This window comes from Giraffa tippelskirchi, chromosome 9 (genome assembly GCF_054371585.1).
Source record: "Giraffa tippelskirchi isolate mGirTip1 chromosome 9, T2T-mGirTip1v1.2.pri, whole genome shotgun sequence".
In the NCBI taxonomy this organism is placed as follows: domain Eukaryota; kingdom Metazoa; phylum Chordata; class Mammalia; order Artiodactyla; family Giraffidae; genus Giraffa; species Giraffa tippelskirchi.
In genome coordinates, this window is record NC_137283.1 from 100,280,800 (window position 1) to 100,300,995 (window position 20,196).

The 20,196-nt window shown below is 37.4% G+C and overlaps 1 protein-coding gene and 1 non-coding gene across 2 annotated transcripts in view; one reads left to right on the plus strand and one right to left on the minus strand.

Annotated features, from left to right (window-relative positions):
* The window catches only part of SLC35F1 (solute carrier family 35 member F1), a 425,474-nt gene that overhangs the window by 298,113 nt on the left and 107,165 nt on the right, over positions 1–20,196 (minus strand). The gene's annotated exons all lie outside the window — the stretch shown is intronic.
* Positions 19,566–19,638, plus strand: TRNAW-CCA (transfer RNA tryptophan (anticodon CCA)). Its single transcript has one exon. It is a non-coding gene; the product is annotated as a tRNA-Trp (tRNA).

Consider the following 20,196-nt stretch of genomic DNA (forward strand, 5'->3'; position numbering starts at 1 on the left):
ATGAAATGGTTGGATGGCATCACCGACTCGATGGACATGGGTTTGGGTAGACTCCGGGAGTTGGTGATGGACAGAGAGGCCTGGCGTGCTGCAGTTCATGGGGTCACAAGGAGTCGGACACGACTGAGCGACTGAACTGAACTGAACTGATAAAGTGTTAAAAGGAAAAAGCTGCCAAACCAAAATTCTATATTCAACAACTGTATCATTCAGGAATAAAGGCAAGATAAAGACTTCTAGAAAACCCTAAGGAATCTAAAAAGAAATCTATTATAGCTAATCAGTCAAGACAGGTTGCACGATATAATATCAATAAACAACAATCATTTTTCCTATATACTAGAAAAGAATAATCCAAAAATGAAATTAAGGAAATAAATCCATTTACAATAGATTCAAAAAGGGATAAACTTAACAAAAGAAAACACATGTAGATTGAAAACTACAAAGCAATGTTGAAAGAAATTAAAGACGATCTAAGAAAATGGAAACACATCCCGTGTTCTTTGATTGGAAGACATGATATCGTTAAAATGCAGTACTCCCCAAATCAATCTACAGATTCAACACAATCCTGACCAAAGAAAGACATTTTCAGATAAAGAAAAACTGAAACAAATTTTGTCCTGAGTTCTGTTTTACAAGAAATGCTAAAGAAAGTTATTCAGACTGAAGAGAAAAATAATATTAGAAGGAAACTTGGTTCTTCAATAACAATAACAACCAAAAAACATTAGAAATTGAGAACTGTCTAGAAATATATTAAAGACTGGATTTCTCCACTTAAATTCTTTAAAATGGTCTGCTTTACTTAAAAACTGAAGCATTTTCCAATGGGTTTTCAAGTGTAGATTTAATACATATGACAACCATAATATTAAAAATATAGCAAAAGGGCATGGTCATGGAATCTACCTGACAGCAAGATTTCTATATTTTACCTGAAGTGGTACAGTATTAACTCTAAGTAAACTGAAAAAAATTTAAAGTAAAAAATATAGCAAAAAATCAGAACATAATTTAAAATTAAGTACCAAAACACACTCAAATAATCCAAAAGAAGGCGAAAAAGGGGAACAAAGGAACCAAAAACAGAGTGCTAAAAAGAAAAAAAATAAAATGGTAAAGCAATATCCAAAAAATACCTAATATTATGTTTAATGCTGATGCTCTAAAGTCCCTAATTAATACGCAGAGACTGACAAAAGTGGATAAAAAGCAAGACTGAACTAGATAGCCTAAAAAAGCCATACTTTAAAAAGTAAAACAGAAAGATTGAATAAAAATGGATGGTAAAAGTATAATATGCAAAAATTAATTATATGAAGACTATAGATGGTATATTAATATCAGGTAAAATAGACAACAAAATGCACTACCAGACATAAGGAGAAACGTTTCATGATGATAAAAAAATTCATCCAGAAAAAACAATTATAAATGTATTTGTGCTTGATAATAGAGGTTGAAAATACACAAAACAAAAATTAACAGAATTAAAGTGAGAATCAAGTCACTCCAAAAAATCACACTTAAAATTCATCTCTCAGCAACTAATAGACAACCTCCATAAAAAAATCAGCAAATACAAAAGATCTGAACAACAGTATAAAAAAACTTGACCTTATTGACATTTGTAGAATACAACATCCTACAACTGCAGAACATACCCTTTTTTTCAAGTGCACATATGCATTTACCAAGATAGGCCATAAACTAGGTGTTACCACAAGTCTCAAGAAATTTAAAATAAATATACAAATATATTTTCTGTTCACAACTGAACTGAATTAAAAATTGCTAGTATTAAGGCATTGAAGAAAACCTCAACTGCCTGATAATTAAACCACATTTCTTAATTATATATGTATCATGATCACAAAGGACAGCATAAAATACTTTTAACTGAGTGACAATAAAAACCAAAATACATCAAAATTTGTGGGATATAGCTAAAGTAGTGCTTTTAAGAAAACATAAATGCTAGTATTGGACAAGAAGAGAAAACTAAAATTAATAACCTAAGGTTCAACCTTAAGAAGCTAGAAAAATAAAAGCAAAGTAAACTCAAGGGAGAATGAAGGATATAACAAAGGTAAAAGCAGAAATAAATAGAACAGAAAACAAAAGAGAAAATGAACAAGACTAGAAGTTGATTCTTTGAAAAGATCAACAAAATTGACAATTTCCAGCTACACTGATTAAGGAAAAGGAGAGAGAACAGAAAGCTCTAATAGGAAAGACTTATCAATACAGATCTTACAGACATTATAAGATAATAAGAAACTACTAAGAACAATTTTATGCCAACACAACTTAGATGAAATGGACAAATTTCTTTAAAGTTACAACTCAGGGAAGCTGACACAAAAGAAATGGAAACTGAATCGCCTTGTTTCTATTAAAGAAACTGAACTCCTTATCAAAATTGCTCCCCAAAGAGAACTTCAGGCCCAAGTGGTTTTACTACTAAATTCTAAGAAACATTCAAGAAAGAAATAATACCAATCTTATACAAACTTTTGCAATTAGGAGCATGAGATACTGCTCAACTTGTTTTACAAGGTCAGTATAACCCAACACCAAAATCTGAGTAAGACGATTATAAATTATATCTTAATGAAGTAGTAAAATTTTTCTAAAAAGTAGAGTCCTATTATTTTTATAATTCTGTAACAGTCTTGGACTACACACAAATGACTTTCATTACAGAAGGGCCTCGAAGGACCCGATTATAATACAGCCTCCGGTGAAACATATAGTATAACATGTACTCTCTGGATAATTTTTATAATGATTTTGTTCTATAGCAGAGAAACTACAACCTGCAGGTCAAATTCAGCTCAGGTTCATTTATTTTATTTTATTTTTTTGTAATGCCTGAAGGCTAAGAACGATTCTTACATTTTAAAAGTGTTGTTTAAAAAAAAAAGAAGTGACAGCATCTACATCTGGCCTGCAAAACCTAAGATATTTACTCTTTAACCTTTACACACAAAGTTTGCTATCCTTGTTAGAGTAACAAGTTTATGACAAGAAGTAATTTTATCATTCTACTATCAGGAGGTGAGGGTAGCCAACAGTGCTTAGAAACCAGGACACCTGCCAGCCCTCCTGTCTTCTTCCCTACACTTAGCTTCTGCTCTGTATTGATTCATTCATTCATTCAACAAATATGTGCATTGCTCAGTCATGTTCGACTCTTTTCGACCCTATGGACAGTAGTCCACCAGTCTCCTCTGTCCATGGGAATTCAAGAGTTGGACATAACTGAGCAACAAACACTTTCACTTCACTTTCACATGCATGCACCATATTACTATATTTATCAGTTGTTAGGCGTGCTGCAATTCATGGGGTCGCAAAGAGTCGGACACGACTGAGCGACTGAACTGAACTGAGTTTTGCTACTTTTATTTTTCACTTTTTTCCTTTCTCTCTCTCCCCTCAGCTTGCCCACCCCCTTTTCTTTTTCTGAGTCAACTGACAGCAACTTTCAAACATCAAGTCACTTCACTTCTAAATCCTCAAGCATATATACCCTAAGAAAAAGGATATTCTCCTAGAAAAATCTCCATATCATTATCAAACTCAAGAAGTTTAACATGATATAATATTATTAGCTTCTCTACCATCCATTTCCTAGTAATTATTCATAATTATTCACATTTCCCAATTGCCCCAACTATACTGTGTATGTGCGTATGTATTGTAAATCCAAGATCCATTTAATAATCACATATTGCATTTAGTTGTCATGTCTCTTTAGTCTCTGTGCTAGTGCTCAGTCATGTCCGACTCTTTGTGTCCCTTTGGACTGTAGCCAGCCAGGCTCCTCTGTCCATGGGATTCTCCAGGCAAGAATACTGGAGTAGGTTGCCATCTCCTTCTCCAGGGGAATCTTTCCGACCTTAGGGATCAAACCCACATCTCCTGTGTCTCCTGCATTGCAGGCAGATTCTTTACCCACTGAGCCATCAGGGAAGCCCAAATATGTCAGTTCAGTTCAGTTCAGTTCAGTTGCTCAGTCATGTCCGACTCTTTGCGACCCCATGGACTGCAGCACGCCAGGACTCCTTGTCCATCACCAGCTCCTGGAATTTACTCAAACTCACGCCCATTGAGTCGGTGATGCCATTCAACCATCTCATCCTCTTGTCATCCCCTTTTCCTCCTGCCTTCAATCTTTCCCAGCAGCAGGGGTCTTTTCAGATGAGTCAGCTCTTCGCATCAGGTGGCCAAAGTATTGGAGTTTCAGCTTCAGCATCAGTCCTTCAAATGCATACTCAGGACTGATTTACTTTGTGTAAATAGAGCCAGTCCTATTATTTATCAGTCACTACACCATTATATGTGCAATATAATGATGTACCAGATAGGCACACCTGCCCTCAATGCGTCCACAGGTTCTACAGAAGAGGTCTCAGTGTTTATTCAATGCATGATTCAATCATCCCAGCCGTCTTACCAGAGTCATGGGAGCAACAAGGATTAGATACACCCATCTTTTTGCTGCTGGGGCTTACTTCACACTATGCACTGGATGTCATGCTTCTCTGAACCTGACATTTCTCATCATTACAATAAAAAGGTAATAATACATTTCAAAATAAAAGATGAAAAAATTAATGTGAATGTATACAGATACAAATATATTATTGTAGCCTTATCTTCCTCAATTGAGTGTCTCAAAATAGTCAGTCCTCCCGAATGGAAGCTCCTTTGTAAATCTCACATTTAAAATAAAACTAACACAGTTGAACATTAGGGAAAGATAATGCTGAGGAGGTTTTGTTAATGCATCCAAAAATAACGTGCTATTTTAAAGTTAATGTAAAAATCTCCAGATCCAAAAGATATGCATCTTAATGTGTTAAAAAGCATTAGCTAACGTTTACTTTGCCACTTATAATTATTTGGGTTCTAAATCCAGAAGGTGCAAGAAAGATTGTCAAAAAGAGTCAAGGGCAGCATTAATATGGGTAAAAAGTAAAATGTAATTCAACAAAATGCAACTGAGAATATTTTTGTGGATAAAGTGGTGGAATCAATTATTTATTTAATGAAATAGAAAAATTTGGTGATCCACTAGAGGGAATACATATTGGAGAGTGCTGAATGAGATGACCATGTTTATAAGGCAACATGGTGATTAAAATAATCAGAATGACTTGGAACTGCAGAAAAAACAACAAAAAGAGAAACAAGACTTATGGCACATCACCTGCAAACTTCAGTTCCCAGTGGATAAATTAAAAAAAAAAAAGGTGAGAAAAGCTAAATAGGAAAAATTATAAGACTTAAGAACTTAACTCAAGGGAAGGGATTTTTAAACTATGAAAAATATAGATTGAAAGGGTCAAGGTCAAGGAACTGAGTCGGTGCCTGAAAGGTATTTAATAAGTAAAGTCCTTTAAAGCCAATAGCTTTTCTATGTTATAGGAGAGCACGATGATAAATCACAGCCTAGGGAAAAGAAGTAGACTGAATAATATCAAAGAGTTTTTTTAAATACCCACAATAACCTTCCTAACAATCATTTTTATTACATTGGAGTCACTGGGAACAGTTACTGGGAGAGAAATAACCTACATTGCATGTAAATTGTATAAGGTCTGATCCCTATTATTACTTTATAGCCAAAGAGGGGAAGAGGAAAGGCAAAGGGAGGGAGGGAAGAGTAGGGGATATTTGAAGTTGAGGCATCTATTTCTACTCCATTTCACTGAGGCAGAAGATTGTGACACCCTGATGTGTCCAGCCCCAGTAGATGATTAATGTTTACCACAGGACTTCAACAAATCTCTCCTTTTTGAGGACATCCTTAGCCAGACTGCAGTATCCTCTACTTGGCTTCTACTTGTTTCTCCAAAGCTGCATAAAATCACACCCTACTCAGAATAGATCAGAGCAGAAAGCATTCTGGCCAAGGCTCCTCCTATGGCCATGAGCCACTAGCCAAGATGAGAAGCAGTAAGGTAAGATACTGACCTGCTGACAGTGATGTGAAACACAGAACCAAAAACCCGGGCTAGATTATCCCACGTCAATGTCCCAGGCCCAGGAATTGCACACTGTCAAAGCATCGCCAAAACCAATATCAGACACATATCTCTGACCATATCTCCGCCTACTCTCCCCTTCCAGCTTTACTGTCCTTGTCATTCTGCAAACATGTTAGACTGCTCTAGCCTCTGCAGCGCTGCACTTGGAATGTGATTCCCCCAGAGGGAAGCATGGTTTGCTTTCTCACCTCCTCCTAATTTTTAATGTCATCCTTCCCTGGCCACTCTTAAAATGGACCTCGTCCACATATGCATACCTTTCTCTACTTTTATCCAAAATACTTTTCACACTAAATATACACTATAAAGTTTATTGACTTATTTATTTTCTCTCTCCCCTCACTGGAAGAAAAGAGAGGGAGAAGGATGCAAAGCCCAGTAAGTAGGAAAAGTTGGATAATATAATCCTCTTCTTTAGAGCTCAGTAATGCACATTAACTAAGTGGTAAAGAATCTGCTTGCCAACGCAGGAGACTTGGGTTCCATCCTTGGAGGGGGGAAGATCCCCTGGAGAAGGAAACAGCAACCCACTCCAGTATTCTTGCCTGGGAAATCCCATGGACAGAGGAACCTGGTGGGCTATAGTCCATGGGGTCGCAAAAGAGTTGGACATGATTTAGAGACTAAACAACAACAATTCACATTAGTACCTTGAAGATTGCCAAGTATTACTAAAAAAAGTTAACCCTTTTCAGTAAAGAAATATTTTTAACTTTGTTAAACTTTTGTAAACAAAATATTTAATCTTGTAGCATTTATTAATAGCTATCAGAACACACAAGTTGGGGAACACAAAGTTAAGAGATGGTGCCCCTGTTTCCTTTCTTTTTCCTTCAAGGAAAAATGACCAGAGTCATTCTTCTAAATGAATATAATTGTCTTTTGTAGATCCTTACTTTTCTTGATCAGTACCCTCTATATTTAAAGCACTTCCTGAAGCATCTCCATCTGTTTACTTACTACCTGCTCTGTTTCCTCTGCTAGTTCTCTCAATATTCTTTCTTTGTTTTCCTCAGTTGTTTCCGATCTACTCTTTCATTTTTAACTAGATACATTTCAAAAGTTAAAGTTTCTTCTTCTACTCTTCTTGTCCTCAGATTGATCTTATATTTTCAATCTTCACAGCTGTAATGATCTCATGACTCTAAACTAAATCCCAAATTATATTTCCAAAGACCAATTTAGATGGGGCCAATTGCTATCTTTTGCAAAAGAGTGTAGTTTAAAAATCCAGCATCTTCATCGTCTTAAACTGGATATTCATCCCTACCGCTCCCATTTCTGCCCCCTAGACATACCATTTTCCCTGTCTACAAAACTTTGAATGTTGGCTCTATCTTTACTATTTTCTCTTTCTTCCCTATATTCTCTCCCACCCTCACTATTCAGTGTTCTCACTCTTTGCACACTCTTTCAATGGTTACTGTGTTCTTTTGGCTCCTCTCCAATCCCTATCCTGCTTTTCTTCCCACTGTGGAATATAACTACAACCTGACCAACTCCTGCCTCAGTGGGGTGGCTCTACTACGATCCTTCCTAATTTGTCCTGTATATGCAAGCCAGACTCCTTGAAATATAAGCTTCTCTCCCTCACCTAAATACTTACTCCTCTGTGTGAATCATCTCTATTTCTCTTTGTATTCCACAGAGTCATGACTATCCATCCAACTACTTATTTTCACCGATCTCAATAGACTCTTTCCAGAGCCTTTGAGTCTTTTGAAAAAGACTCAAGATGAAAGATAGAAAAAGTATTACAAATAAAGTCTCACTGATATTTACTACAGTGGAAAAGAAGAAAAAACAATACAAGAGATGGGAAACAGAGACATTTACCTCTGAAGATGTGTTGTCTGCCAGTCCTTATATTACAGTCAAACTATCATATGCGTTAACAGAATGGAGCCGGCCATAGTATACAAGAAAATTTAAAAGTCGGGTATATATTTTGGATTTTGCATTTGAATATGAAATCTGAGAACTGAAAAAAATATGAACATAAAACTACAACTTTGTACCACATTAAATAATACTGAGTTAAAATGGACACAACTAAGTGTACTTCTACACCTAAAAGTAAAACTTCTAGAAGAAACAACAGGCAAAAATCTTTGTGATATCTTTGGGTTGGGCAAAGAACTATCATAAAAGACATAAAAAGTGTAGGCCATAAAAGAAAATACATAAATTTGACTTTATCAAATCAAAAACTTTTGCTCTTTGAAAGATAATTATCACATAACTAAAAAGACAAGCTACATACAGACTGGGGAGAAAAATTGCAAAACACATATGTGATAAAGAGCTTATGCCTAGATTACATAAAGAACTCCAACAATCCAATCAATAAGAAGATTTTTAGGTGGGGGAGGGAACAAAAGATTTGACAGTTATTTTGCCATAAAGGAGAAACAGGTGGTCAATAAGCAAATGAGAAGATAATTATTATTATTAACTTATTAGGAAAGTGAAATACCACTACACACCAATAAGAAGGTGAAAATTAAAAAGACTCACCATCCCAAGTTCTGGTGAGAATGTGGAGTAACTAGAACTTTAATGCACTGCTGCTAAGACTACAAAAAGCTACTACCATTGCACAACAGTTTGACAGCTTCCTACCAAGTTAAACAAATATTTGCCATATGATACAGCAATCTCATGCTGAGGTATTTACCACAGATGGAAAAAAAAAAAAAAGATACATCCATTTAAAGGCCTGCTCATGAATGCTTCTAGCAGCTTTTATACAACTGCCAAAACCTGGAAACAACTCAAATGTTGATCAGCTGGGTTGAATGGATAAACAAATAAAATGGAGTATTTCCATGATAAAAAGGAATAAACTGTTGACATATGCACCAATAAGAACAAATCTCAAAACACTATTCTAAGTATGAGAAACCAGACGCAAAAGGCTACATATTATATGATTCTATACATATTGTGTTTATTTCATTCTGGAAAAAAGCAAAGGCAGAAATCTAATCAGTTGTTGCCAGGGTCTGGCAGTGGGACTGACTACAATAGGGCACCAGAAAGTTTCTGCAGTGTCTGAATGCACTCTCTCTCTCTCCATTGTGGTGGTGGTTACACAACTGAATACTTTTGTCAAAACTCATTGAACTTCATATCTAAAAAGGGCGAATTTTACTGCATATAAATTGTACCTCAAAAAAGCTGGCTTTTTTTTTTAAATCAAGATGTTTTAAAAACCAGAAAAGAGAAAGTAATTTTTTTATTTTTCTCATCCCAGTCTCCTTGCTAACTTCTGTCCCCAACCATCTTCATACTGAAAATATTTCTCAGTATCAGTTTAATGACACATCTTTAAATCTTTTGAATAGCAAAATAAATGTTCAGAATGGTTCTAGAAGTTACCTGTGGCAAACAAAATAGGAGTAAAAATTGTAAACTGTAAAATTTCCACAACTCTGGGATTCACAACAAGGGTATTCACAAAACAGGAAACTGAGCAGAACCTCAAGTGTGATGTCAACATTCTCACTAACACATCCTGAAGTCAGAATGAGTTTTTCCTTGAATAAAAAGTCTTAAGCAAAAACTACTACAATATTGTGAAGTAATTAGCCCCCAACTAAAATAAATAAATTTATTTAAAAAAAAAAAAGTCTTAAGCTAAAAGTGAACTCCATCTATCAATGAGGTATAGCCACCCGCTATAAATTCACAATGAAAATAACTAGCAGTCCCAGTCACACTGAACTACGTGCCTGTCCCTGTAGGGACCATTATTTTCCCACCTCCAAGTCCTGCTTGCTGTGTTCTGTACACAGATTGTGCTGTTCTTCCCATTTTGTCACATCTGAATCCTTGCTGTCCTTCAGGGTCCATTTCATGCTCTAAAAAGTTCAAGGTCCTTTTGAACATCCTCTTGATCAGCGGTGTGCTCTGCCTTTTGTGAACTGCCTAGCATCTCTCTTACAATTCCCCGGTTTCTGCAACAGACTTATGTGGGTACTGACATAATTAGTCTACTGGATTGCAAGCTGATGGATGCTAGAGCCTTGTGTGAGTCACCCTCAAACTTCCCACAGCACCCAGTACCATGTCTTGAAGTAACAGCCACCCAATAAACATTTGCTGAATGACTGAATATTAAGAGTAGGTTGTATTTGATGTGATTGCAGAAAATGTGGTGCAAACACAGAAAATGGTCCACTTGAAATTTTTATTGACCTCTGTTTTGTGTCAGGGTTATAGACTTATTCTTATATAAGATATATTCTGGTGACTTTTGAAAGTATAACACACTTATTTGAAAACTATCACATAAAACATATGCAAATTCAATGGAAAGAGTTCCCAAAGGCCAAAGCTAAACACTTGAAGCAGCAAATGAAATAAAGTTACATGGGAATGTAACTAAAATTATAAAATATATATCCATACTGACATAAATATATGATTGAATAAATAGAGGGAAGAGAACAATCTACCATTGCAGAGGAATTCTAAATAATTTATACAGATCTGTTGCTATCAAAGAGGTGGAACTTAATCCCCACTCCTTATATCAGCTAAAGAGACTTCCTTCCAGAGAATGCTGTATGGAAATGGGAGAGGGAGAAAGCTGACAGATACCACCTCAGCCAACTGATCAAGACTAAAATCAATGGTAAGTCGAGTTGAGTGTATGTGTCTTTGACACAGTGTGATAGGAATGGCACTTTTCCTTCACTAAACACATAATCCCAGTCCAAACGTGAGAAAAACATCAGACAAATCTCAGTAAGGAACCTTCCACAAAATACCTGACCAGTGCTCCTCAAAACTGTCAAGGTCATTAGAAACAAGTAATGTATGAGAAACTGTCAGAGCCAGGAGGAGCCCAAAGAGACATGACAACTATGAGTACAAATAATGTGTTCTCCTGCATAGGACTCTGGAAAAGAAAACTAAGAAAGTGGAGTTTCGTTCATAATAATGTATAATTATTGGTTTGTTAATTATAACATACTAGCATAGAATGTTAACCATAAGAGAACTTGATGTGGAATAAATGGGAACTCTGTACCATCCTTGAAAATTGCCTGTAAAGCTACTACTGTATAAAATGCAGCTTATTTTTGAAAAAATACACAAGTTTCAAATGTTACCAAGTTATACTGAAACAAAAAAATATTTCTAGGCTATAAAGATTTAAGTAATATCACATGAGAGTCACTCTATAGAGAAACACTTCCCTCGACATACTGTAGTCCAGGATAAAAAGTGGCAGATAAAGTTTCTGAAAACAAATAAGCTTAATATTTCTAATGTCTATTCTAAAATTGTTTTATTTATAATTTAAAAATAATTGTTTCATTATGGCATATGATTTCCTTTATCTTAAGTTCACAAAGAAGTAACGCAATTTTATACTGAAAGCCATACTAAAAAATGAATGATGTTATTTATAGAAATTCATTCTGTGGTAAGCTTTATCTAAAATAAATTCCACTTAAGGAGATCACTGATTTCTCTTTAATCCTTCCCCCTCCCATATAACAGGCTTCTCTGGTGGCTCAGATGGTAAAGAATCTGCTTGCAATGTGGGAGACCTGGGATCGATCCCTAGGTCAGAAGATCCCTTGGCGAAGGGAATGGCAACTCACTCGTGTATTCTTGCCTGGAGAATCCCATGGACAGAATCCTGTCCATGGACTGGTGGGCTACAGTCCATAGGGTCAGACACAACTAGCGACTAACACTTTCACTTTCTTCCAAATAATGGGACATTATATTTTGCTGTTAGAAAGAAAGGAAAGCTTCATGTCCTTAATCACAAATATCCTTACAAGACAAATTGGTAAGAAATTTGAAATTGGTAAGAACTTAGTCTTTTCCATTGCTAAAATTATCATCTGTTTAAAAAAATCTTAATGAGCTTCCTGAATAAATTATTATCAACATTTGAGATACTGCGGTGGAAGGAACTGGGAGAGGGATGTTTTCTGTGTAGTTAGTTGTTGTTTAGGATGGAAGATAACAGAGCATATTGGGATATTGTAAGAGTTCCTCTAGAGTCTCTCAAGTCAACACCTTCCAGCTGACTCATGTGAAACAAATCACAGCTCTGGGTCTCAGATTCCTCATTTATAAAATGAAAAGATTATAATTCACAATCACTTATCTCTAAATTCATTCTAGCTAAAAAAAAAACAACAACAACAACTAAAGTCTGAGTATAATTTCACATTTGCCTTTCAAATAAGGATGGTGAGCCTGACTCTCAGTAACCCCACATCCTCTCAAGGGCAGGCTCTTTGAAATTAAGGGAAATAGCGATGGGAGTTTATGTGTCTGCAATAGAAACTGTGCTGCAGAAACTAGGACTCATTGGGACCAGCATACTTAACTCAACTTTGATTTCAAAATTTGTTTCATGCATTGGTTGTTCAGTGGTAGAATTCTCACCTCCCCAAATTGGTTTCTTGTTCCCTGGACTCCCGAAAAATGCTAGAGAGTAACCCCTCTTTCTTCAGCACAAGCAAGCCAGCATTCAGGTAGATTCAAAGGGAAGGGAAAGAATGATGAAGAAAGCTTCATACATTCCTGAGAAAAATAGAGGATTTTAGGAAAACTGTGCTTAAAATGATCAATTTCATATTAATATTGCTTGAGAACTCATCGGGGCTGTCACAGAGCAGACACAGACAGTGATATAGGGCTTGAGGCCAGAGAGATCAGCTTTTCCATTTAAATAGGCAGAGATAAATAGTGAGGGTCAGCCCCCAAATATATCATGCCAGCAAACATCCTCCATGTCCACAACCTCCTTAGCATCCATCACTTTTATTACCATAGTTATTTATAGGTTTGACAAAAGAAGAGGAAGGAAAAGGATGTTCAAAGAGAAATATCCAAATTTTCACAGTGACTGTGCTCTCCTCAGTCTATGGATAGCTTCCCCATTGCCAGACCAGCTTCCTGAGCCTGCGACGTGCACAGAAGGGCCCCCGGGTTGGCTCAATGCTTTCTCACCGCCATGTTGCATTTCATAATTTTTGAAGAAGGGGCTCAGTATTTTCACTTTGCATTGTGTCCAGCAAAATATGTAGCTGGTCCTGACCATTGCCTTTTCAGGTATCTTATTTTGATCTTCAGAAATCTCTACCTACACTTCTTTTCCTTACATTGAGCAGAGGCATTTTACCGAATACCTACTGTCAGGGCTGATCCATGCAATTCTGTCTGCATATACAGTCTTCCCCTACTATCCCAAAGTAGAGGATTCCCATGAAAACTTTAGGAAGCCGAACTGGCATAAAGCAAAGAAGCAATTACCTTAGGTCATACCTTGCTAACAGATGCACAGATAGATTGAGATAAAGCCCAGATACAAACTCAGTTCAAGGCTACGGCACCTGGATGCTGAGATGCCGAGCGTAGTTCCCAGGGAGGAGTTTGGTGGTGCCCCTCCCCCCCCCACAGAGTGTGCAGTGTCTCTATAACAGCTCATTGCAAAACAAGCACTGAAAGCAATTTTTTCTTTCTTCCTTTTTTTGTCAAAGCAAAAACCCTTTCAGGTTTCTTTCAGTTATCAAAGCAGGTACTAATATAGATCTTTCATAAAAGCAAAGTGGTATAAAGTGAACTCTCAAAAAAGTAGAGCATACCCGTATACATCATGGCTTACCGTTACTAGAAAAAATTGCTTAACTCAGTAGACTTGAGCCACCCACGTTTGTAGTTTCCACTCTCTGCCCAACACTCTCCATTGTCCCACATTTCCCAGTCATCTGTTCCCTTCATTCTCAACAACAGCTTTACCAATTTCCTTAAAACCCTATCAAGCCTTTCATCCTCAGGTGAGACCTTTTCCCTTTTCTTCATTGACATCCTATAAATCTCTCAGATTCAACATTACCCAAACAGCAGTCTTCATCGCTCCATCTAAGTCTGCTCCTATTTCAGTGACTATCATGGTTTTATTCTGCATTGCCTAAACAAGAAACCTAATAGTCATCTTCGACTCTTCTCCACAACAAAATCATTTCCAAGTTTTGCCATCTTAATATTTTTTGGATCTGTTCACATTTGTCCATCCATTTGCCATTGCTTTAATTAACACATCCATAAATATTTTCCTGGTTTACCATAACATCCTAGCTGGTCCCCGTGTTTCCAGTCTAAATTTTCTTCCTGATCACCGAATGTATTTTCATGCTATAGTCTTAAAAATTTTGTAATAAAAATCTGATCATATTCTGTGATGTACTGAAAAAAAACCTGCCACACATTCTTCCCACTCCTGTCTGTATGCCCATTGGCAAAGCAGTTCTGGCAATGCTCCTCAAAAGTGGAATCTATTTCTTTTCCTCCTGGATTCTGGGCCAGCCTTGTGACTTTGCTTTGACCAACAGAATGTGGGAGAAGTGTGATATGGTGGAAGTTCTGAACTCAGATCTCCAGAGGCCCTAGGGCCCTGCAGATTCCTGACATCACTCAGCATGCTCTGCACTGGCTACTGAAGAAATGTCTCCCTGTATAACTATAGTGCTAGATGAAAAGTTCCACTTGTTCATCAGTTCCTAAAACAGTTCTCCCTTTTCAAAATCCCAGATACAGTATCCTTGACCAGGACTCTATGAGTTATCTTTGATCCTTTTCTCCCTTACCTTCCAATTCTGTTTCTCTAAAATCTCATCCCTGCTTATTTCTGAAGGTCCCTGAGCTGTCCATTCCCCTCAATCCCCAATGTCATGCTCTCCCCTGAGTCTAGATCCCTAACTAAACTACATAGCAATGTCTTGGGTAGACTCTAAGCTCTAGTTTTGTGCCCTCCAAATATTTTAAGCTATAGCATTCAGACTAATTTTCTTAACAAGATTCCTTTTATTTCTCTCACACACAAAAGTCATAATAATTCCCTATCTCCCATCTCATCAAGTCAATACATTCTTTGTCACTTTCAAGGGCTCTCCCACAATTCCTACCCCCAAGTTTCTCTGTCTACCCAAACTTATTTCCTAATGAGGGAGGGGAGGTGGAAGGGAGGTCCAGGAGAGAGGGGATCTATGTATACATACAGCTGATTCTTCTTGTACAGCAGAAACTAACACAACATTGTAAAGCAATTATACTCTAATAAAAATAAATAAATAAAGGGACTTCCCTGGTGGTCCAGCAGTTGACTCTTTGCTTCCAATGCAAGGGGTGTGGGTTCAATCCCTGGTTGGGGAACTAAGATCCCACAAACCGCACAACCAAAAATAAATAAATTAATTGAAAAAAATAAAAAAAGAACAGGCCCAAAACAAAACAAAAACAAATTTATTTCCTAGTAGTATTCCTTTGTGTGTCACCTCTTCATCATGTAGTTGAATTCTCTCAGCTACATAGAAAGTGCTCAACAGTAACCCCCTGCCCCGAGTCAGTCATGGACGCTCCTTCTACTACTACTAACAGCCTTCTACTAATCCATTCTTCTGGAACCAACTCAAGTTCTACCTCTGTCAACTCCCTGGATCCTAAATCAAAGACAAGATGCTAATCCTTGCTTTGCCCAAAGTAGCTGTTTGAAGCCAGATTAATGACTTCTGTTTTCACATCTGTACTCTTAGGGGATTGAAACTTCCAGCTGGAATATTTGAAAATTCACTAATACTTCCAAGGCTGTAATCCAGATCCAGCCCATTCTCCCCGGGCTGGCCCTCCTCCACCCTGGACAAGCACTTGTGTTCTAAATATTTCCTTCGTAATCATATTCCTTCACTCTCCAATCACCTAGGACACTTTAGGGGTTGGGCACCATGTCATATTCTGATCAGGTAACCTCTGATGGCCTGACACATAATTCACAATCAAACTAGTAGTTATGAGCAAATACCACACGGACTTTGCAGCCTGTAAGAGGTGACTGGTGCTTAGTTTTAGTTCAATATAATAAGTGCAGCATACTATGTCCTAATAATGAGGTCTCTGAGAAAGAGGGCATAAATGGAGGCACCATGAAGGACTCATTATGGCTAGTTTTAAAGGAGAAGAAACATCTTCTTTCACTGAATGTTCAAATGTACAAGAGGCCAGTCTCTGATATTGTTCCAGATGCTGTGACATTTGTCTAACACTTTCTAAAACACTCCTCGCTGAAAAAAAAAAATTACAGTGATTTAGAGCCATCATGATAAAAGGTACAACACAAGCAGAAGGAGTGTTTGGTTAAAATGATTTTTCACTGAAGACAAATAACAACCAAATGGAACAACATCACCACCATCTAACTATTAATATTACATAAAAGTAGACCTATATTTTTCCCACTAGTGTTGCCCAGGGAGTTTAATCTGAAGAAAGGGAGTTAAAATGGATGTTATTAGAGTCACTGAGGATGATATATTATTCTGTGTATTATATAATACAAAACAAGGACTACTGGAAAGAGGTATATAAGGGTAATTTGGGTCCGAAAAGTAAAAAACAATATTAAATTGTTAGAAATTTCTCTCCCTTCTCCCTCTTCCCCATCCATAATATAGCTACAAAAATGTTTCATCACATAGAAGGTGTCAAATATCCACTAATAATTTAATTGAATACAACTATCCAGAGTAAAAAGAAATCTTTAACTTCCTTCAACTATCAATTTTCTGTATTAATATATTATTAATCTTTATTTACACTTATACAGAAGATACATTCACATGATCAAACCACAAACATGTTTCATAATGTCACTGAAAATACCACATAAAGATTTTTTTACTTACTGTATAAAATATGTATGTACATATGGATAAAAGGTTGTACTGTCAATGTAAAATACCAATAACATATATTGAAATATATTCTAATATCAAGGCTATATTTGTTTAAATCTAGTCCCAGGAATTACTAGATCTTGGTTAGTTTCACATTATGGAAACCATGTTACAAATTTATACACGCAAAGCATTAAAATCACCATTTTTCAGGGTAAAAGAAAAGCTGTGTGGAAGCAGCAACTCCATTGATCTTGTTTGACCCAACACATTCAACTTAAAGAACTGAAATTGTTTTAAATGATTTTAAGTCCACTGTGACAGTCCTCATCAAGTGCTATTGTCACAAAGCAAATTGGAATTCTCTGCCTGACATATGAATTGGAATTTCCTCAAACTGTCCGAGTTAAGAAAGAGTCAGTAAAGGTCAATCAAACTAGAATGTGCATAGCACGGTCCAACAATACAAATTCGGACACCATGCAGCTGCAACCGGTTCCATTAGCCACACATCACCAGTCAGCTCCATGGGGTCAACAGAGGAGCATGTGATTTTTCAGATGAGATTTTTCTACACAATATCACTCATTATAGTTATTCTTAAGAGAAATATTCAAAGATGCCTATAAAACCTTATGCCTAAATCCCAAACATAAAACCCTTAGCTTACATCGAAAGGCATATCTTTTTAAAATTTTATTCATTTATTTATTTCTGGCTCTGTTGGGTCTTTGTTGCTGCACGCAGGCTTTCTCTAGTTGCAGTGAGCAGGGGCTATTCTCTAGTTGCGGTGCACGGGCTTCCCATTGCAGTGGCTTCCCTTGTTGCAGAGCACAGGCTCTAGGGTGAAAGGGCTTCATAGTTGTAGCATGTGGGCTCAGTAGTTGGGGTTCCTAGGCTCTAGAGCACAAGCTCAATAATTGCGGCACACAGGCTAAGTTGGTCCGAGACATATGGGATCCTCCTGGACTAGGGATCGAACCTGTGTCTCCTGCACTGGCAGGCAGATTCTTTACCACTGAACCACCAGGGAAGCCCAAAGGGCATATTTAGAATATTCCTATCTAAAGTATTTTGGCATTAACAAAAATAGTAATAACAAAAACAAAGATGTGTATAATTTGCCCATCTACAAAGTGCTTTGGATAAAAGAATCCCACCTACAAAGGAATCATTTACTCTCATAATAACCCTGTAAGGTAAAAATTATTATGTCCATTTGCAAAAGATAAAGAGATGCTTAGAGAAATCGAGGAATTTATGTAGCTGTTAAGTGACAGTGATAAAATTCCTCCCTTGATTGCAAGTCTAATATTCCTTCCACTTAAAGAATCCAGATTCTGATAATGACTACTTGGGAGACACCAAATGAATTGTTACTGTGACACTTTGGGCAAGAGCTGAGGAACTTTAAAAAGCAAAGTGTAAAGTAATGATAAGGCCCCTTGACTTCTTTGCACGTTTTAAAAAATTGATCTTATATCAAATTGCCATTAACTTTTCTACAAAAAGGGCCTACTACAGTGCAGTCCCTCGCTTATTACGATGATCTTAGAAAACAAAATTAAAAGGGAACTTAACTTCGAGCACTTTATTTAATGAGCAGAGCTTACATAAGTATGCAGAAATAATACCCTGGAGCTACTTTATACAAGAGCCACAAAAGATCTACCACAGATGAGTGACAGAAACATAATTAGTAAGAGTTCATGCAGTGGCCAAGTTGCTATTATTTAGAAGAGCCCTCTCTACAAGTTGAGCTTTTGCTACGAGTCATCAGCAAGTAAAGACCGAGAACAGAGGATCCTGCTGTGAATTCTGGGGAAGCATTGCTAAGAGGTCTCTAATGAGAAGCCACATTCCTACCCTGGCTGGACTATGACTCCATAATATGACCAAAAAAAAAAAAATAGACAAAGGAATACAGTTGTTTCTTGGGAAATTTCACACCAATGCAAAGGCACTCAGTCTAGTAGGGGCTGGCTGGCCCCTACACCCACACTCCAGATTGCATCCTGTTTGCAGTGTTGCTCCAGGCTCAGGTAGGGCCCCAGGGATTCATCCTTTTGCACCCGTTGGCTGTAGCCTGTGCCTGCGTGACATGACATTCAAACACTGCCCGTTTATGTCAGTGTTAGAGGGAACCCAACTAAGCACAGGCCGAAGAATTTATGCTTTTGAACTTTGGTGCTGGAGAAAACTCTCGAGAGTCCCTTGGACAGCAAGGAGATCAAGCCAGTCAATCCTAAAGGAAACCAACTCTGAATATTCACTGGAAGGACTGATGCTGAAGCTCCAATACTTTAGCCACTTGATGCAAAGAGCTGACTCATTAGAAAAGACCCTGATTCTGGGAAAGACTGAAGGCAGGAGGAGAAGGGGACGACAGAGGATGAGATAGTTGGATGGCATCATCTACTCAATGCACATGAGCTTGAGCAAACTCCAGGAGATAGTGAAGGACAGGGAAGCCTGGCATGCTGCAGTCCATGGGGTGGCAAAGAGTCAGATACTACTTAGCAACTGAACAACTACAACTAAGCAAGGTATTAATTCTATTTTTCCCTCTCCTAAACCGGATCTCAAAGCTACTTAACTTTTCCAGAAATAGTTGAAGGAGTAAAAGACAGGAGAGTCCACGATCCTATTCTGGAAGCAAACCTGTGGGTCTCTAGGTTTAGCATACAGGTGAGGAGACCCAGTCGGCACAATCCCCTCAGTATCTTAAAAGTCAGCTTCACATGAAGGAAAAACGACCTTGCAAATTTCACGGCAAGAGTCATCTAGAGGGATTTCCCTGGTGGTCCAGTGGCTAAGATTCCATGCCTCCAATGCAGAGGGCCTGGGTTCGATTCCTGGTCAGGGAACTAGATCCCTCATGCTGCAGGTGTGGCAACTAAGATCCAGTGCAACCAAATAAATATTTTTAAAAAAGAGTAGCCCCGGAGTTTAGGATGTTCTTTTTGTTGTTAATGGTGGTGGTAGAAGTTTTGAGGGGAGATTGTGGGGAAGAGTTGGGATGGCTCGGAGCCATTCCTTTAGAAAATATTCATTAGAAGACATGTCTTTTAACCTTGAAAGCAGCATGTGAGTCTAAAAAAATCTCTTGGATAAGAAGAACCCAGGACACCAGCAAAGAATCTAGTGCTGATTAATTCAAGCATTAAGCAAATATTAACTACCCGACATGGTGCAGGCACTGATTCCACTGAATCATTTTCACACAATAGCTTGGAACCTCTATAAAAACAGAAGTTCCTGAACAAAGAATATTTGCAGTTTAACCCTAAAATGTTGATTTAAGAAATGAATTCTATTCAGTCTAAAAGGAATAGGACACAAATCATTCTCTTTCCCTCCCACCTTTGCTGATGGCTGAGGCTGGGCAAAACAATGTTTTTAAAAATGCTTAAAAAGCTTACAGA